General features: G+C 39.9%; 1 protein-coding gene across 7 annotated transcripts in view; it reads left to right on the top strand.

Annotated features, from left to right (window-relative positions):
- KMT2A (lysine methyltransferase 2A) overlaps window positions 1-16,295 on the top strand; it is an 87,913-nt gene that overhangs the window by 3,028 nt on the left and 68,590 nt on the right. The gene's annotated exons all lie outside the window — the stretch shown is intronic.

The raw sequence follows: 16,295 nt of genomic DNA, 5'->3' as shown, positions 1-16,295 counted from the left end.
ACATATTCAAAAGCAAAGTTCTATGCTGACAGCTTCCAATCGTAGCTTTTCAAGAGACTGGTTAGAAAGAGAGTCACCTGGATTCAGGGACCTAATGTCTGGGCACCAGAATATTTTATCTGTTGGTCTTTGACAAATCACCTTTAAAGTTTTAATCAGGTGCTAACACTTCCTTAAAGCCTGTGAAGGAACTGCAGTTAACTTCAAATAAGATTATATTCCTATGTTGTTGTTGTTTTCTTTAAAACTTTGGCCTGAGCATACTTCACTCTGAGAAGAGTGGTTGACTCCTGACGTTAAACTTCAGTATTTTTTCTGAATTGGGTTTGAATGAGCTGTTGTTCCATTGGGTAAGCTTTTTCTGTGGTAGTTGGAGGCAGTCTAGTATGGGCTGATGGTATGCGTTGATTAGTGCTAACCCATAGTATGGCTTAGGACTAAATCACTTAGTAGTGATTAGATCCTTTGACCTGGTAGTTCTCAGTGTAGAAACCAAGCATTTTGTTACAGAGTCTCACAAATCAATGATAAGGTTCCCAAAGGGAAGTTCAGGGTTCCCCTGGGCAGACACACTTAGAGAATTCTAAAGATTATTTCTCAGAATTCACTCACAGAGCTGTATCAAGTCTTGTCAGGATTCATTAAGAAATGGTTTTGTGACCTAAAATGAGTCTACCCTCTTTAAATTCTGGTCTGCTCTAAGTGAATAATGACTGTAACTTGTCTATAACAAAATGTAAGTTAATACTTACAGAACTAGTAGGTTCAGGTGGTTGAAAGGTAATAGAACTTTCAGATCACTTACCTGTTTAAACTCCTTCAGTCACAGGAGACTTGTCCTTCACTGACACAGGTCCCCAACTTCCCTTGTTATGAACATCTCTGGGTAACAACTACATATAAGAGTTCTTCATGACCAAATTCTATTAGCATGGGATTCTTTTAAAAAATATGTAGGTGTTGCTGGTCTCCTCTGTTTGGGCTTTTTGACAATCAGGAAGTAGAATTTAAGTTTTACTTATTTTACTGAGCAAAGTATGAAATCACAGAGGTGTGCTTCTTCATCTCCCCTTTTCCCTCCATAAGTGTCCACTTTTCTGAGGATTGTCTCCAGTACTGTTAATGCCACTATACTTTGCCATCTAAATAAACACAGTACAGCATCCTGCCTGTTGATGAGAATTTGAGCTGTTTTTAATACAAACTCCAGAAGTGTAAACGTTTATATATCAGCAACCAGCCTTTGTTTATTAATTTCATAGTCTACTTACCTTCCTTACCACCTCATAAAATGTTGAATTCAAAATTTCCACCTTGATCACAGCATGACACATTTCAAAGAGACATAAATCGAAACTGAATGACAACAGTGTCTATATTTGCTTTCATTTGAAATGGCAGTTTAGTTGAGGTAGACTGAGGCACACTCTTGGTTGGGCCTAAAAAAGATGGTTTTCCTGTAGGCAGAAGGTGATTAGAGAGTACCTGTGATTTTTGTTTTTGTTTTGTTCTGGGTGTTCACTGGACATATGTACCAAGAGGGGGAGTTGTTTTGTCGTGGCCTTCATAGCTAATCCTGAGCTTGACAGAAGGAAAAGGAAGCAAGAGAACACAAGTGGAATAGAAGAAGCCTCAGAGTGGAAATCAGTGGACACGGGCTCTTCTTGTGCTCATCTCTCTCATTGACCAGTTACGGGACCTTGGGCAATTCACTTTTAACCTTGAGTATCTGATCCATAAAATGAAACACTTGGGCTAAGTGTTAGCTCGTGAACTTTTTCTGCGCCAGTATTCTGATTGTTCTCTATCATATACTTTTTTTTTGGTCAGGGCAGAACTTTTTATTCTGAGTTTATTTAAAATAGAGTCAGAGTCGGTGAGCCTCTTTGGTGATTTTTAACATTAGTTTGTACATTTGCCCATTTAAGCAGTGCTACTTTGAGGAAGAGAAATTTCACCTTAGTACAACTTTAAGTGTATGGACACAATATAAGGACTTAACTATGTGGAAAAAGTTCTTTGCTGAAGTTGACTAATCTATAAGAAAAATGAAGATAAGATTTTATTTATTTATTTATTTATTTAATTTATTTATTTTTATTTATTTATTTATGATAGTCACAGAGAGAGAGAGAGAGGCAGAGACACAGGCAGAGGGAGAAGCAGGCTCCATGCACCGGGAGCCCGATGTGGGATTCGATCCCGGGTCTCCGGGATCACGCCCTGGGCCAAAGGCAGGCGCCAAACCGCTGCGCCACCCAGGGATCCCGATTTTATTTATTTTTTAAATAAAATTTATTTATTCATGAGAGACACAGGGGGAGAGAGGCAGAAACAGAGACAGAGGCAGGCTCCACGCAGGGAGCCCGATGTGGGACTCGATCCCGGGACTCCGGGATCACGCCCTGAGCCAAAGGCAGGCGCTCAACCGCTAAGCCACCCAGGTGTCCCGAAGATCAGATTTTTAAATACAAATCATTATCTTGTGTTGCGAGGCCCTCTTGGTTGACTAAGTTTGTTTCATGTTTTCCATGTTATGGATTCCTGACCGCAAAAGGGAAGTTATTTTCGGCCTAGGTTGTTGTATTCCTTTAGGTGTGTGAGTGTTTAAATGAAAAAAATTCTGTGCACCGATGAATTGATAAATTCAAAAGTGACAGTCAGTACCTGTGTTGCTGGGAGCAGCTCCTAAAAGGCTGTGAGATGTAGGACTCTGGTTTATACTGAGCATCAGAAATGTAGTCTTCAGAATTTTTCTTTATTCTCACTGAAAACCATATGACATGTCCCCATCGTTTATTTCCATTTGGTTATCTTAAGGCATAGTGCTCCTCTGGGAAACCATCATTCACAAAGTAGTGATTTGCCTTCTGATTGGAAGTTGAGAAGAGAAAATAATCCTATCTTGACTTCATTTCCATATCTTTGCCCACCTTGAAGCTGTCCTCAGAGCATCTGCAGATTCAGACTCCATACCCATTGCCTTCCTTGCCCTGTAGCTAGAGGAGGTGGTGACAGTGCTTTGCTTGCTCTGAGGCATAACACACTGCAGTGTGCCCCTCTCTCTCTCTCTGGGAGACTCACTGTTTTAATTGTAGGTCTCCTAATTAAGATCTCTTTGTGCCTGCCCACATTCCACTAGTGTTGGCACAGGACTTCAGTTTCCTTCTAGCACTTAACTTAAGGCCTTTGGTAGGGCCTTTTGTGAATATCTTGTCTTTCCATTCTTCCTCTGCCAAGGTGGAGAGCCCAGTGGCATAGACCTTTGAGAAAAGGGGGAGCTGTGTGACTGTCACTACTTCGGGAGGCATTTATTCCAAGATTGCTGGGATGGGTACTTGCGTTGTTTGCATATGTTATTTTCAGGGATTATTAAGGAAGGTTAAATTACTAATGAGCCTGACATAACATACCTGTACTTTTTAATCAGATTTTTAACCCTGTGGGCACTAAAGAAGAAAGAGAAAGCCTAAAGAGCTCACTGTTAAGAAGAATTTGTTCGGGTTTTACCTAGATTGGTTTAAAGCTTGAGAAATACAGTTTTGTCATGGAGTAAATCACAGACTCGTGATTTTTGTAGACTGGTAGGTTGTGAAGATAAATGAAATTATTGATTACTCCTGAATTGTATCAGATTTTAAAACATAGACTGAATGAACATTAGCTTTGAGATTTGAGTGAACCTTTTTCATTAGAAAAGACTTCGAGAGGTTCTAGAAATTGTTGTTAATTCAGAATATATATATATATATATATATATTTTAAAGATTTTTTTAAAAATTTATTCATGAGGGACACAGAGAAAGAGAGAGGCAGATACACAGGCAGAGAGAGAAGCAGGCTCTTTGCAGGGACCCTCATATGGGACTCGATCCTGGGACTCCAGGATCATGCCCTGGGCTGAATGCAGGCGCTCAACCGCTGAGCCACCCAGGCTCCCAGTTGAGAATACTCTTGTAGGCTCCAGTATTTCTTGAGAAGTTTAGAGATTGGCTAGGCTTCTAGAGTAGTTTCAGAAGAAGGCAAAATAATTGGAAAATATCATTTCACTTTAGTTTCCATTATACTAGTGCTCAAAACGCAGGCTATCCTTTAATGGATCTAATTGTGGCATGCTAGAGGAAATGCAGTCTTTATTAGGAAAAAGGAATCTTAAATCCTTCACCTGGGCCCAGATGGTTTCATTGATCACATTAGTATGAGGCAGGCAGACAAAGGGCTACTTTTTTGTTGTTGTCATTTCATTGGTTGTGAAGAAGGCCTGAAAGAAGGAAGTGCAGGATCTTTATGGCATGCATTAAATAAAGCTAGAGGCCTGCGCTCTTATACCTGAGTGGGTGGTTTTATGGCCTAATTCTCTAATTGCTGGCATTTATGACAGTGTGGATGCTACTGGCCCTGTGGCCGAGGTAGATTATGTTGGGAACAGGGAGAGAAAAGGGGTCCTTTTGTTGGCCTTCTCATTTTCCCCATCAATGAGATCTCTGAGAAGGCCCTGAGGAAATGCACGGACACTTGAACTGAGGGAATGACATCCCATAAAATGGTTCTTTATGTTTTTAAAAAGGACGAGCTGCTTTTCTTGACCTATCCAAAGAAATCCATACCACCACTGTTAAATATTTCAATGAGCTTTGTACCTTGTCAGGTTACACACCAGGGGAAGCCAACCCATGAGGCTGTAGCTACTGCCAGGCGCTTGCTTTTTAAAGACTAAGGCACTTGCGAGACAAATTTTGTCGTGTGATGTATAGCTGTTGGTGGTGATTCAAGTCTCCTTGTAGGATTAGCACAAAACTTCTTAGACGCCAAACTTGGCTTCACTTTTTAGATGTTGGACATATTTAATGAGCATTAGTTTTAAAGAAATAAAGATAGAAATGTAAGAGTTAGTTGGCAGTTTTCTGGCTCTGAAAATTCCCCTTCCTTTGAAATGAGTAGTTGTTTTTCTATTTGACAAATAAGCTGAAGGGATTTCCCCAGAAAACTTACCTTTAATTATCACTGCAGCAGACGCCTTGTGTCCTACCAGTGGAGTGGATCTCTTCCACTGGCATTTATCTCCAGAGTTGGAATTTCTTTCACATATTTGATCTCTTTTCTTGCATTTGTGTTGTTGTGTTTGGTTGGAATGCTTGAGTGTAGATGTTTTGATGTCTTTCAGCAGCCAGAGCTATGAACCTCTCTACATTGGAACTGTTTTAGTGAGATCCATCCCTTATAATCTGTGCTTTGCTGAAGCATCATTGTTTCATTCTCCTTTTACAGCATCAAAGTAACTGTGGCTTTCTGTCTTGAATTAGGAGAGTAATATTACTTGTGAGGTGTGTTGTTGGAGAACATTTTTTTTTCAGCAAGCTCTCCTTTGTACTATCTTGGTTCTGAAAACTGGGGAGAAGTTAATCATAAATATCTCTACAATAAATAGCTACACCCAGAGGAACAAATATTTACACATGTCTGTATTCAACTTCTGTCCATCCATGAGCATTGACTAATTTTTAGATCAAACGCAAACATACAACATTGTTCCTAGATTATTGCCTTTAATTGTGAGTAGTAAAACCATGTGGATAACATCTCTTTAAGCTTAGTTAATGAGAAAATCCTTTTGTAATCTCTCTGGCTAGGATTTTTTTATTTGTGCATATACAAATATCTTTATAAAGGATGGTGAGAATCTTATTATCTAATCTGTAATAGTATGAGATAGTATAGCACAGTAATTAAGAGCTGTTAAAACCATAGGCTCGGATTTAGACTGCCTGGGTTCAAATCTTTGCTCCCCCATTTATTAGCTGAACGACCTTGGAAAAGTTTCTTAACCTCTCCATGCTTCAGTTTCTTCATTTGTAAATTAGCAGTAATCAAGCTTTATAAAATTATTGTGAGGCTTAATTGAAATTATGCATGCAAAGTACTTAGCAATTTGCCTGGTACATAAGAATCCCTAATTATTATTAGGACTCAGAGTGTGAAAGGCCATGAGGGCTATAATCGTATTTTTTTTTCCATCAAGATAACTGGGTTTTATTACTCTGATGTATGCACATATATGTGTACACATATATACCTATCTGAGAGCTGTAATCTTGACTTTAGAAGGTTCTTGACTGGGGTCTTGGGTGTCAAGTTCATTAGTAAGCTAGGCATAACCAAATTGTATGGCCAGCCACGCATCTCGGCAACAGTGGATACCATTGGTGTCCAATGAGAACATAATTAGAGATAAGGCCAAAAAGGGAGGAAAGAAGACAGTAAATAGGTAGGACACCTAGGCATTGGATGTCTCCATGAGTTAGTTGCATAGTTACTAGGCCAAGGCAACTATGTTGGGGTTGCTACTTTTGATCTTCATACCTTTTTATGTGTGAGTATGAGTACTTGGGGATCCTCTGCAATGATTCTGAGGCCCTTCAGGGTCCTCTGCTCATTCACCTATACTAGTTGACATTTGCTCTCAAGTGTCAGCGTGGGGAGAGTTAAGTGTTGGTCTACAGAGAGCGAAGCAATTAATAATTTAATTATAGAGGAAATGCTAAGTTGTAGGTTACAGTTCCTGGAGGTTGGAACCTAGCTTGAGAAATAAAGAACCACAAGTAGAATAGTCACAAACAGATTAAAGTTTAAGAATAATCAGTAGAGGGTAGTACGCTTAAGGAGGAAGCATTCAGTTTTGCTTTATCTCTCTTTTAAAAAAAGTTTGCTAAAATACCGAATACACCCACCATTTATAGATGAAGAAACTGAGGCACAGGCATGCTAGGTAGTTTTCCTGAAGTCACATGGTGAGTAAATGGCAGAACTAGAATTCACATTCAAACCTTTATTCAGGGTTTGGAAAGCTCATTCAGACTCTGGCACTATCTTCCCCTCTTTTCTCTCCACACCCCCTCCATTCATTTTGTGAGGCTTGTCCGTGATACTGTTGCAGGGTTTAACCTGTCCCTCCTGTTCTGTTTTTACCATCCTACTTGAAATTTCCATTACCTTTGCATGGATTGTTACCATAATCTCTTAACTGGTCTTCCTGCCTTCCTTTTCACATATACAGTGTTGCCAGTGGTTTTCTTAAATATAGATCTGATTATGTCACTTTATTCCTAAAACCCTTTGCCTCCTCACTGAATATAAAATAAGATTTAAAATCCTCAGCCCTTCATAATCTAGCTGGCCTACATTTCTACATTTTGAACATTATCTCCTGAACACACATTCTCCCTTAATATGCTTCAGCCATGTTGGACCACCAGTGTATTAGATGTTCTGCATAGTCTGTGTGTATTTGCCTTTATGCCTTTGCTAATGCCTCTCCTCTGCCTCAGAGTCTTTCTCTTCTTGCCCTACCTCTGGCTCATTCATCTTTCATGGCTCAGCTCCGATCCCCAGATCCCACCTCTTGCAAGAAGCTTTTACAGATACCACTACTAGTGGAAACTCAACTCTCCTTTCTCGTTTTCTTACTGTACATAATACCTACCCTAAAAGGATTTACTCCAGGTTACCTTGTGGTGTAAATACTTTAAAAAAATAATCATTTTACAAAAAATGTTTATTTTTAGAGAAAGAGCACATACGAGCAGGAAGAGGCAGAGGGAGAGCAAGAATCCCAAGCAGGCTCCATCCATGCCCAGCCTGGAGCCCCACACGGAGCTCCATCTCACAACCCTGAGATCATGACCTGAGCCGAGATGGAGAGTCATATGCTTAACTGACTCAGCCACCCCAGAGCCCTGGGTGTAAATACTTTTGATTATGTCTGTCTTCCCCCCATTAGACTGTGATTTCCTTAAGACTTGGACCATTTCTAAGTCACCATTTGTGTTTTATATTACTTATAGTGGTGACTTTCCATATAAGAAGGTGATGAGTGAATGTCTGTTGAATTGAAAATTTGATACACATACAACTTTTAGGAATATTTGCAAGGACAGCATTACAGAAGCTATTATGTTGTATAAGACTTAATAGCAGGTTAACTGAGTGATTTTTTAAAAAAACGGTTAAACTGAGGTGTCTGGGTTAAGCACCCAACTCTTGATTTTGGCTCAGGTCCTGATCTCAGGGTCGTGAGATTGAGTCCCCCGTTGGCTCCCCACTGGGCATGGAGCCTGCTTGGGATTTTCTTCTCCCTTTCCCTCTGTCCCACAGCCCCCATCTCTTAAAAAAAAAAAAAAAGAAAAAGAAAAAACTAAATCAGGTGTGGCAGAGGAATGTATAAGAGAGCCATCAGAGGACATTTCTGTAACAGTACTGAGTGGGTGTTACAAGTGGTGTTGAGGGGTCATGACAGGTTACCATCATCTTTTAATATAGATAACGCCAGCATTGACCGTCCCCTTACTTGAGTGTTGTTTCCATTTCTAGGTTCCTCAACTTAAAGGGGATGAGGAGACGTTGGAGGCGGTTCTGAGGAGACTCAAAAGATGATTATATGATTGGAAGTCAGTCCTGTGAGGAAAGGTTGGGAGAATGAAAGGTTAAGAGGCAACTTAACTCTTCCAAAGACCTGAAAGGGTCTATTACTAGGAATGGTAACCAGCTCCTTTCCAGCTGCGCGGTTCCAAGAGTAAGAGAAAATAGGTCTACACTGAAGCAATGGGTAGTTACGTAAAGAACTTGTTTCTTTTGAAAAAGTTACCAGAAGCACATTATCATCTTTTCTGGAGGTGAAATTTTAAAGTATGGTCCTGCCAATATATATAAAAAAAAAAAATGACCTCTCAAACTTCCCTCTCATTCTGGGAATCAAAAAGTGTATTTTCATTCAGATCCAGAGGGTGTGGGTCATGTTTTATAACTTCTTAATATACCACAGGGGTCCTGGGGCCCTGCTGGCTCCCTAAGTATTTGACTTGAATTGTCAGTTTGTGGCAATAATTAACTTTCAGTAATAAGCTCCAGAGAAATGTCTTTATGAAGCGATATTATCGTGGTTTTATAGGAGAATAAAAATGTAGTAAATGGAGCTAAGAGAGAAATCTCAACATCAAGAGGAACCAGGGAAAACAGTAGGTGTGGTCTCACTGTAGGAAACAAACAAGTGTTTGTAGCTTTTATGTTCATTTTCAGTTACAAAGAGATGTGCTGCAGAATAGCCCTTGGTAAGGTTATCACTGCTTGTGGATGTATTATAACAAGTGCTTTGTAAATCCTTTCCAATCTAATATAAGCTTGCTTCATGTGAATGAGGATTACAAAGGCCTCTGACCCTTGGCTTTTGAGGCTATGTGGAGGACTTGCATCACTCAGAATGAAACCTTTTTAGATATGTTGGGTTGCAGAAAGCATTTCCTGTACAGTCAGAATGAAAACTGTGAATTGGGATTATTCATATAGATTACCAAGAGTCTGGGCAGAGCTGATATTAAAGCCAGCTCTTTTTCCTACCAACTTATAGTTCCAAAATCTTGATGGGTTATTGGCACTTTAGGACTTTGGAATTTAATACTGAAATTATATATAAATTCTTTTAGGTGAAGTAATAGGAGATTTATTTAAGGTTATATACATAAAATGAATTTTCTAAGTTTCATAAGGTAAATGCTGTCCATGCTTGGCCAGACAATCTCATTAAATGATTGGAGTTCAAAGATGCAGCTGGATCCTTGCAGGAATTCTGCAAGTGGTGGCAAAGTCAAGGACAGTTTGGAGTCCCTAATTGTAAAACTGGGTGTCACTTAAAAAACTCTGGGAATTGGAAATGTGAGAGATTCATGCTTTTCCTGGAACTTTTTTTTTTAAAGATTTTATTTATTTATTTAGATTTTATTTTTTTATTCATAGAGACACAGAGAGAGAGAGGCAGAGACACAGGCAGAGGGAGAAGCAGGCTCCATGCAGTGAGCCTGACATAAGACTTGATCCAGGGTCTCCAGGATCACGCCCTGGGCTGCAGGCGGCGCTAAACCGCTGCACCACTGGGGCTGCCCAGATTTTATTTTAAAGAGAGAGAGAGTGCAAACCGGAGCAGGGGTGGAGGTCGAGGGAAAGAGAGGAGGGGAAAGAGAATCCCTATGGATCCCAGTGTGGGGCTTGATCTCATGACCTGAACCAAAATCAAGAGTTCGGACGTTTAACCGACTGAGCTACCCAGACACCTCTTTTCCTGGAACTTTTATTTATTGATTTATTATTATTATCTTAAGATTTTATTTATTCACGAGAGAGAGTGAGGGACATAGGCAGAGAGAGAAGGAGGCTCCCTGCAGGGAGCCCTATGGGGGACTTGATCCCATGATCCTGGGATGACAACCGGAGCCAAAAGGCAAATACTCAACTGCTGAGCCACCCAGGTGCCCCTTCCTGGAACTTTTAATTGCTAGTCATACAGATTTAAATTTGGAAAGCAAACGATTATGAAAGCAGAGAATAATTGTCAGGATTCTTTATTTTACTTGAGAGACTGTAGAGCTGGAGTAATAAAAAGAAAAATACCAGGGACTTTTTTTTAATAGGTTAATGCCACATAACGTGGGCTTCTCAGAATGTGATGGCAAACTTCCAAATACGATGTGGTAGTCAGAGGAGAGTCACAGTTGGTTTTTCAAGATACTAAGAACACAAAACTTCCTAACTTCTACATTGAACATTAATTCCAGAAAAATATTAGGTCAAAATGATGTTGGCTGACTTGGTAGCTTTATTGTTTTGCCAAGGAGAATGTTTACCTTTGTCATCTATCTTCATGTTGCTCCTTAAGAAAACTGACTTTACCGAATGATAAACCATGTTTACCTTCAGAAAGAAGGAAGTTGTGAAAACCTCATGTTATTGTAGTTGCTCTTGGTCATTAAGCAGTGCGTCTATCCTCCCAGAAGGAAAGATGCACCCTGCCTTTTGTACCAAGATATGACCAATGAGCTAGATGAAGAAAGTTGAAATTTTGTAGTAGAAGCTTGTAATTGAATGAGCATATAACTCAAAAAGAAGTCGAATACCTAAAGTTGGCATATGAGGGACCAGAACCTCTTGTAATAAAAAGAACCATCTCTGAAAACGCTGTTGGTGTTTGTTTGCTTAATTTTTCCAGCCTATTCAAATCTGGTTGTGTTGTGGTACTTTCCTGTTAAACAGAGAAGAATAAATCTTGTGAATGGTGCTGATTAACGTAATTTCTGCAGTATATCAGGCTTATTTATTCTGCTTCCGACTTGGAACATAGGAATGTGGAAATATACCTTTATTGATTTGTTCTAGTTTGTTTTTTTTTTAAGATCCTATGAAATAATTTGGGGCATTGCCATGAATCCTTATAGCTTACTATCTGATGTAATGTCCTCATTTTCTGTGCTTCTCTTTTCTTTTCTTTTCTTTTCTTTTCTTTTCTTTTCTTTCTTTTCTTTTTTCTTTTCTTTTCTTTTTTCTTTCCTCTCCCTCTCCCCTCCCCTCCCCTCCCCTTCCTTCCCCTCTCCTCTCCTCTCCTTTCTTTTTTTAAAAAAATATTTATTCATGAGAGACACAGAGAGAGAGAGAGGGGCAGAGACACAGACAGAGGGAGAAGCAGGCTCCATACAGGGAGCCTGACATGGGACTCGATCCTGGGTCTCCAGGATCAGGCCCTGGGCTGAAGGCAATGCTAAACTGCTGAGCCACCTGGGCTACCCCCTTTCTTTTCTCTTTCTCTTTTTCTTTTTCTTTTTCTTTTTCTTTTTCTTTTTCTTTTTCTTTTCCTTTTCCTTTTCCTTTTCCTTTTCCTTTTCTTTTTTTTTTTCTTTTCTTTCCTCTCCTCTCCTCTCCTCTGCTCTGCTCTCCTTTCTTTTTTTAAAAAAATATTTATTCATGAGAGACACAGAGAGAGAGAGAGGCAAAGACCCAGACAGAGGGAGAAGCAGGCTCCATGCACCGGGAGCCCGACATGGGATTTGATCCCGGGTCTCCAGGATCGCGCCCTGGGCCAAAGGCAGGTGCCAAACCGCTGCACCACCCAGGGATCCCTCTTTTCTTTTCTTTCTTAATTTCTTTCTTTCTTAATTTCTTTCTCTGTTAATTTCTTTCTTTTTTTTTTTTTTTTAAGATTTTATTTATTTATTCATGAGAGACAGAGAGAGAGGCAGAGACACAGGCAGAGGGAGAAGCAGACTCCATGCAGGGAGCCCAACATGGGACTCGATCCCGGGTCTCCAGGATCAGGCCCTGGGCTGAAGGCAGCACCAAACCGCCTAGCCACCCGGGCTGCCCTCTTTCTTTCTTTCTTTTTTTTTTTAAAGACCATTGAGCTACTCTGAGTATTTCTTTCTGAAGCAGGATGGGTGGAGTTCACCTTTCCCATTTGAGTGGCTGTTTTGAGCATCTTTGCTTTTCACTCTTGTTGACATGGAATGAGGATGAAGGGTACTATTACTTTCTTGAATGACAGAGTGGGTAATATTTTCTCAGGTGACAGTTCCTAGGTAGAATTGAATCAAATATTTGAAAACTGAATTTCATTCTTGCGTGGGTGAAAAATCTACTAACTACTATTGAAGAGTGTGTTATTTGGCTTTGCACTCTTTAGTCCTAGGTGACTTTTTTGCGTTAACATTTCTCAGTATCAGGCAGAGATCGTAGTTAAAACAGTTTAAATCTCCTCCTATCTGTTAATATATTTAAATAACCACTGTTCTCTTTAACCACCAAAAACCAGAGAGAATTTGGCCTTGGCTATACCCCTGCCAATCTGTTAACAAGAGACTATGATGTTAGTTCAGTAACTACATAGGTTTATTGATTAGTTGGATTCAGAAACCATCTTGGCTTAAGAAGTTTGTCTCTTAATGTCTGTGTATTTGACTATGCCTGAGTATATTATACTTCTCTCTTCTTACAGAATCAACAACGTTGTTGTATTCCACTTTTTGGAAATGAAGTTACAAACATCACTGTATTTTCTTCCATTACAAATGATGAAAAAGTACTTACAAGGAGTCTCACCTTCCCCCTAAATAGCATTCATCAATGTAGCACTCTACATAATAAGAAATAGAGAGACACTGGAAAATCTAATTCTTTTTTTTTTTCTAATTCTTTTATTTATTTTATTTTAGAGAGTGGGAGAAACGGAGAACACATATGCAAGCAAGTGGAGGAGCAGAGGGGGAGGGAGAGGGAGAGAGAATCTGAAGCAGACCCCTCGCTCAGCTCCATCTCATGACCCCAAGATCATGACCTGAGCTGAAAGCAAGAGTCGGATGCTTAACCAGCTGTGCCACACAAGCTCTCTTCTAATTCGTTTTTCTTTTTTTTTTTTAATTTATTTTTCAAAAAACACCTTTTATATAACAGACAGATGACCAAATGCTAGTGCACTAGCATTGAGTAAGTCCCTTCTCTCATGGAACTTACTACCTAACAACTTTTTTTACAGAACTCTGCTTAAAATATAGCATGAATATAAGTAGTAAAATCATAATACTTTGCAAGATACTTTGGAAATTGGTTATTGGAAGACTGGAGCTCTCACAACTAATATTTACAGAATTGTCCTTGAGAGCAGTTCGAGTAATATTCATTTACTGATTCTTGAGTCAGCTCTACCAAGTGTAATATATGGATCAAGATATTTTAAATATTCTCAAAGTGAGGTACCTGGGCGGATCAGTCAGTTAAGCATCTGCCTTTAGCTCAGAAGCTCAGATGATCTCAGGGTCCTGGGATCAAGCCCCAAGTCAGGCTCCGTGCTCAGTGGGGAATCTGCATCTCCCCACCCTCGTTTTTTTTCTCTCTCTCTCAAATAGATAAATAAAATCTTTAAAAAAATAACATTCTCAAAGTTCCTAATAGTTTTTCCCTTCCTGTTAGAAGGGAACTTAAGCACTACCACTTCCCTGCCACCTCCTACAATCAAAGAAGTCCCACTCTTGTACTGTGGATTGCATCCCTTCTATCTCGGAGTTGTTCCTGCAATTATCACCTCTCTCCTGCATCAGCAGTTTTTCTCTCACCTCTGGATTGGTCCCATCAACATATGAAACCATCTTTTCTTTTTAATTATTTTTAAACTTTTAATTAATTAATTAATTTTAGGGGATCCCTGGTGGCTCAGCGGTTTGGCGCCTGCCTTCAGTCCAGGACGTGATCCTGGAGTCCCGGGATTGAGTCCCATGTCGGGCTCCTTGAATGGAGCCTGCTTCTCCCAATGCCTGTGTCTCTGGCGCGCGCTCTCTCTCTCTCTCTCTCTCTCTCTCTCTCTCTCTCTCCCCCATGAATAAATGAATAAAATATTTTAAAAATTAATTAATTTAAAATAAACTCTATGTCCAACTTGAACTTATGACCCTGAGATCAAGAGTTGCATGCTGTACTGACTGAACCAGCCAGGTACCCCCTAACAATCTTAATATAATTCTTAAAAAAAAAAAAAACCTTGACCCCACGTTGTCCTCCAATGACTACCCAGTTCTTGGTTCCTTCTCACAGCAAAACTACTTGAAAGTGCTGTGTGTCATTGCTGTCTCCACTTCCTTACCTCTTCCTCCTCCTCAGCCATGCAGCTGGGCTTTTATTCCCTGGTTCTGCTCTTATCAGAGTCTTCAAGAAGCTCAGTCTTGTCAGATTGAATAAATAATTCTTGGTTCTCACCCTGTTAAACCTCTGGGCAGTATTGAATCTGCTGACCACTCTCTTCTTGAAATGTTTTCTTGGATTCTGTAACACTATGCTCCCCTGCTCTTTTCTTAACTCAGTGGTCATTAATTTTCAGTACTCTGTATGGCTTCCGTCTTCTGCTTCATTCTTCTGAATCTTGGGGTTGTTTAGGAGGCTACTTTTGGCTGCCTTCTCTATCTACACCCTCTTCCTAAGTGATCTCATCCAGGCCTCGGCTACATGCCCAAGGACTAGAAAGTCTTTGTCTCTAACTCTATTTCTTGGAGTCCCAGGGTTGTATAACCAAATACCTATTTGGCATTTCCATTTGGGTAATAAAAATAGGAGTAGTTAGCATTTATTGAGTGTTTATTATGGGCTAAGCAGTATTCTGAGTACCTTACACTGACTATTTTACCCAATCCTGACCACCCTCTGAAGTAGCCGCTACTATTCCCAGGCAAGAAAACAGGTATGCATTAAAGCACTTGGATATCTAATGGGTGTCTTTACACTTATAGCTAGAAACTCTTGATTTTCTCCTTTCTCTGTGTTTGGGATGACTCTGCCATTTACCCACTTGGCCTAAATCACTTGGGCCTAAAATTTAAGTTACTTTTGATCTTTCTCTTTTATTCATATCCCAAATAACCCATCAGCAAATTCTTTCTGCACTACCTCCAGAATACCTTAAATCTAACTTCTGCTCATTTTACCACCCAAACCCCTGACTTCTGCATTATAGTCCTTTGGCTGGACTACTCTGTCATCTCCTTGCTTGTGTTCTTATCGCACTAGTTTGTTCTTCACACAGCAACTGTATGCTCCCGAGTGTAAATGAATCAAATCTTATTATTCCCGCTGTTTAAATCTATCAGTGGCTCTTCCTTCACCCTCCCCCCCCCACTGCCAGAATAAATCTACATTTCTTACAGTGGCCATCAAAACCATACATGCTCTGGCCTCTGGTCAGTTCCACTTCTCTGGCATCATCTCTTCTCATTTTCACTCATTCTGCTACAGAGCCAGACTGGCCTTTTTGTCTGCCATATATGCCATGCTTATTGCTATCTCTGGAGCTTTGTGCTTTCAAGCAAGAATACCGCTCCACCTAGATCTTTGTATGTCTGTCTTTTTCTCATTATATAAGGCTAAACCAGGGTTCAGCAAGTTTTTTTTCTGCAAAGGGCCAGATGGTCTCTGTTACAACACTCACTTCAGCTGTTGTAGTACACAGGCAGCCATAGACCATACATAAACGGATGAGCATGATGGTGTTCCAATAAAACTTTATGTATGTGCACTGAAATTTGAGTTCTATATAATTTTCATTTGTACGAAATAGTCTACTTTGATTTTTCTTTTCAGCCATTTAAAAACATTAAAAACCATTCTTAGCTCATGGACTGAACAAAAACAGGTGGTAGACCGGATTTAGCCAGTGACCCATAGCTTGCCAATCCTTGGTGAACCATTACTTTGGAGAAGCCTTTCCTGACCACAGGAAGTAACCCCCACAGCTAATTCCCATTGATCCTATTGCCTTGGTCTCTTTATTTGTTATATGTTTATTTTCTGTCTCCACTAGATTGTAGCCTTATGGGGCAGGAATTTTGTCAGTATATCTTTAGAGTCTAAAACAGTGCCTCACAGTTCTCAGTAAATACTTGCTGAGTGAACAAATGCCAGTCACATTTAAATCATGGCTGTAGACTGCTATCTGGTCACCC

This window comes from Canis lupus, chromosome 5 (assembly GCF_011100685.1).
Source record: "Canis lupus familiaris isolate Mischka breed German Shepherd chromosome 5, alternate assembly UU_Cfam_GSD_1.0, whole genome shotgun sequence".
NCBI lineage: Eukaryota > Metazoa > Chordata > Mammalia > Carnivora > Canidae > Canis > Canis lupus.
This window is presented reverse-complemented; position numbering and strand designations above follow the sequence as displayed.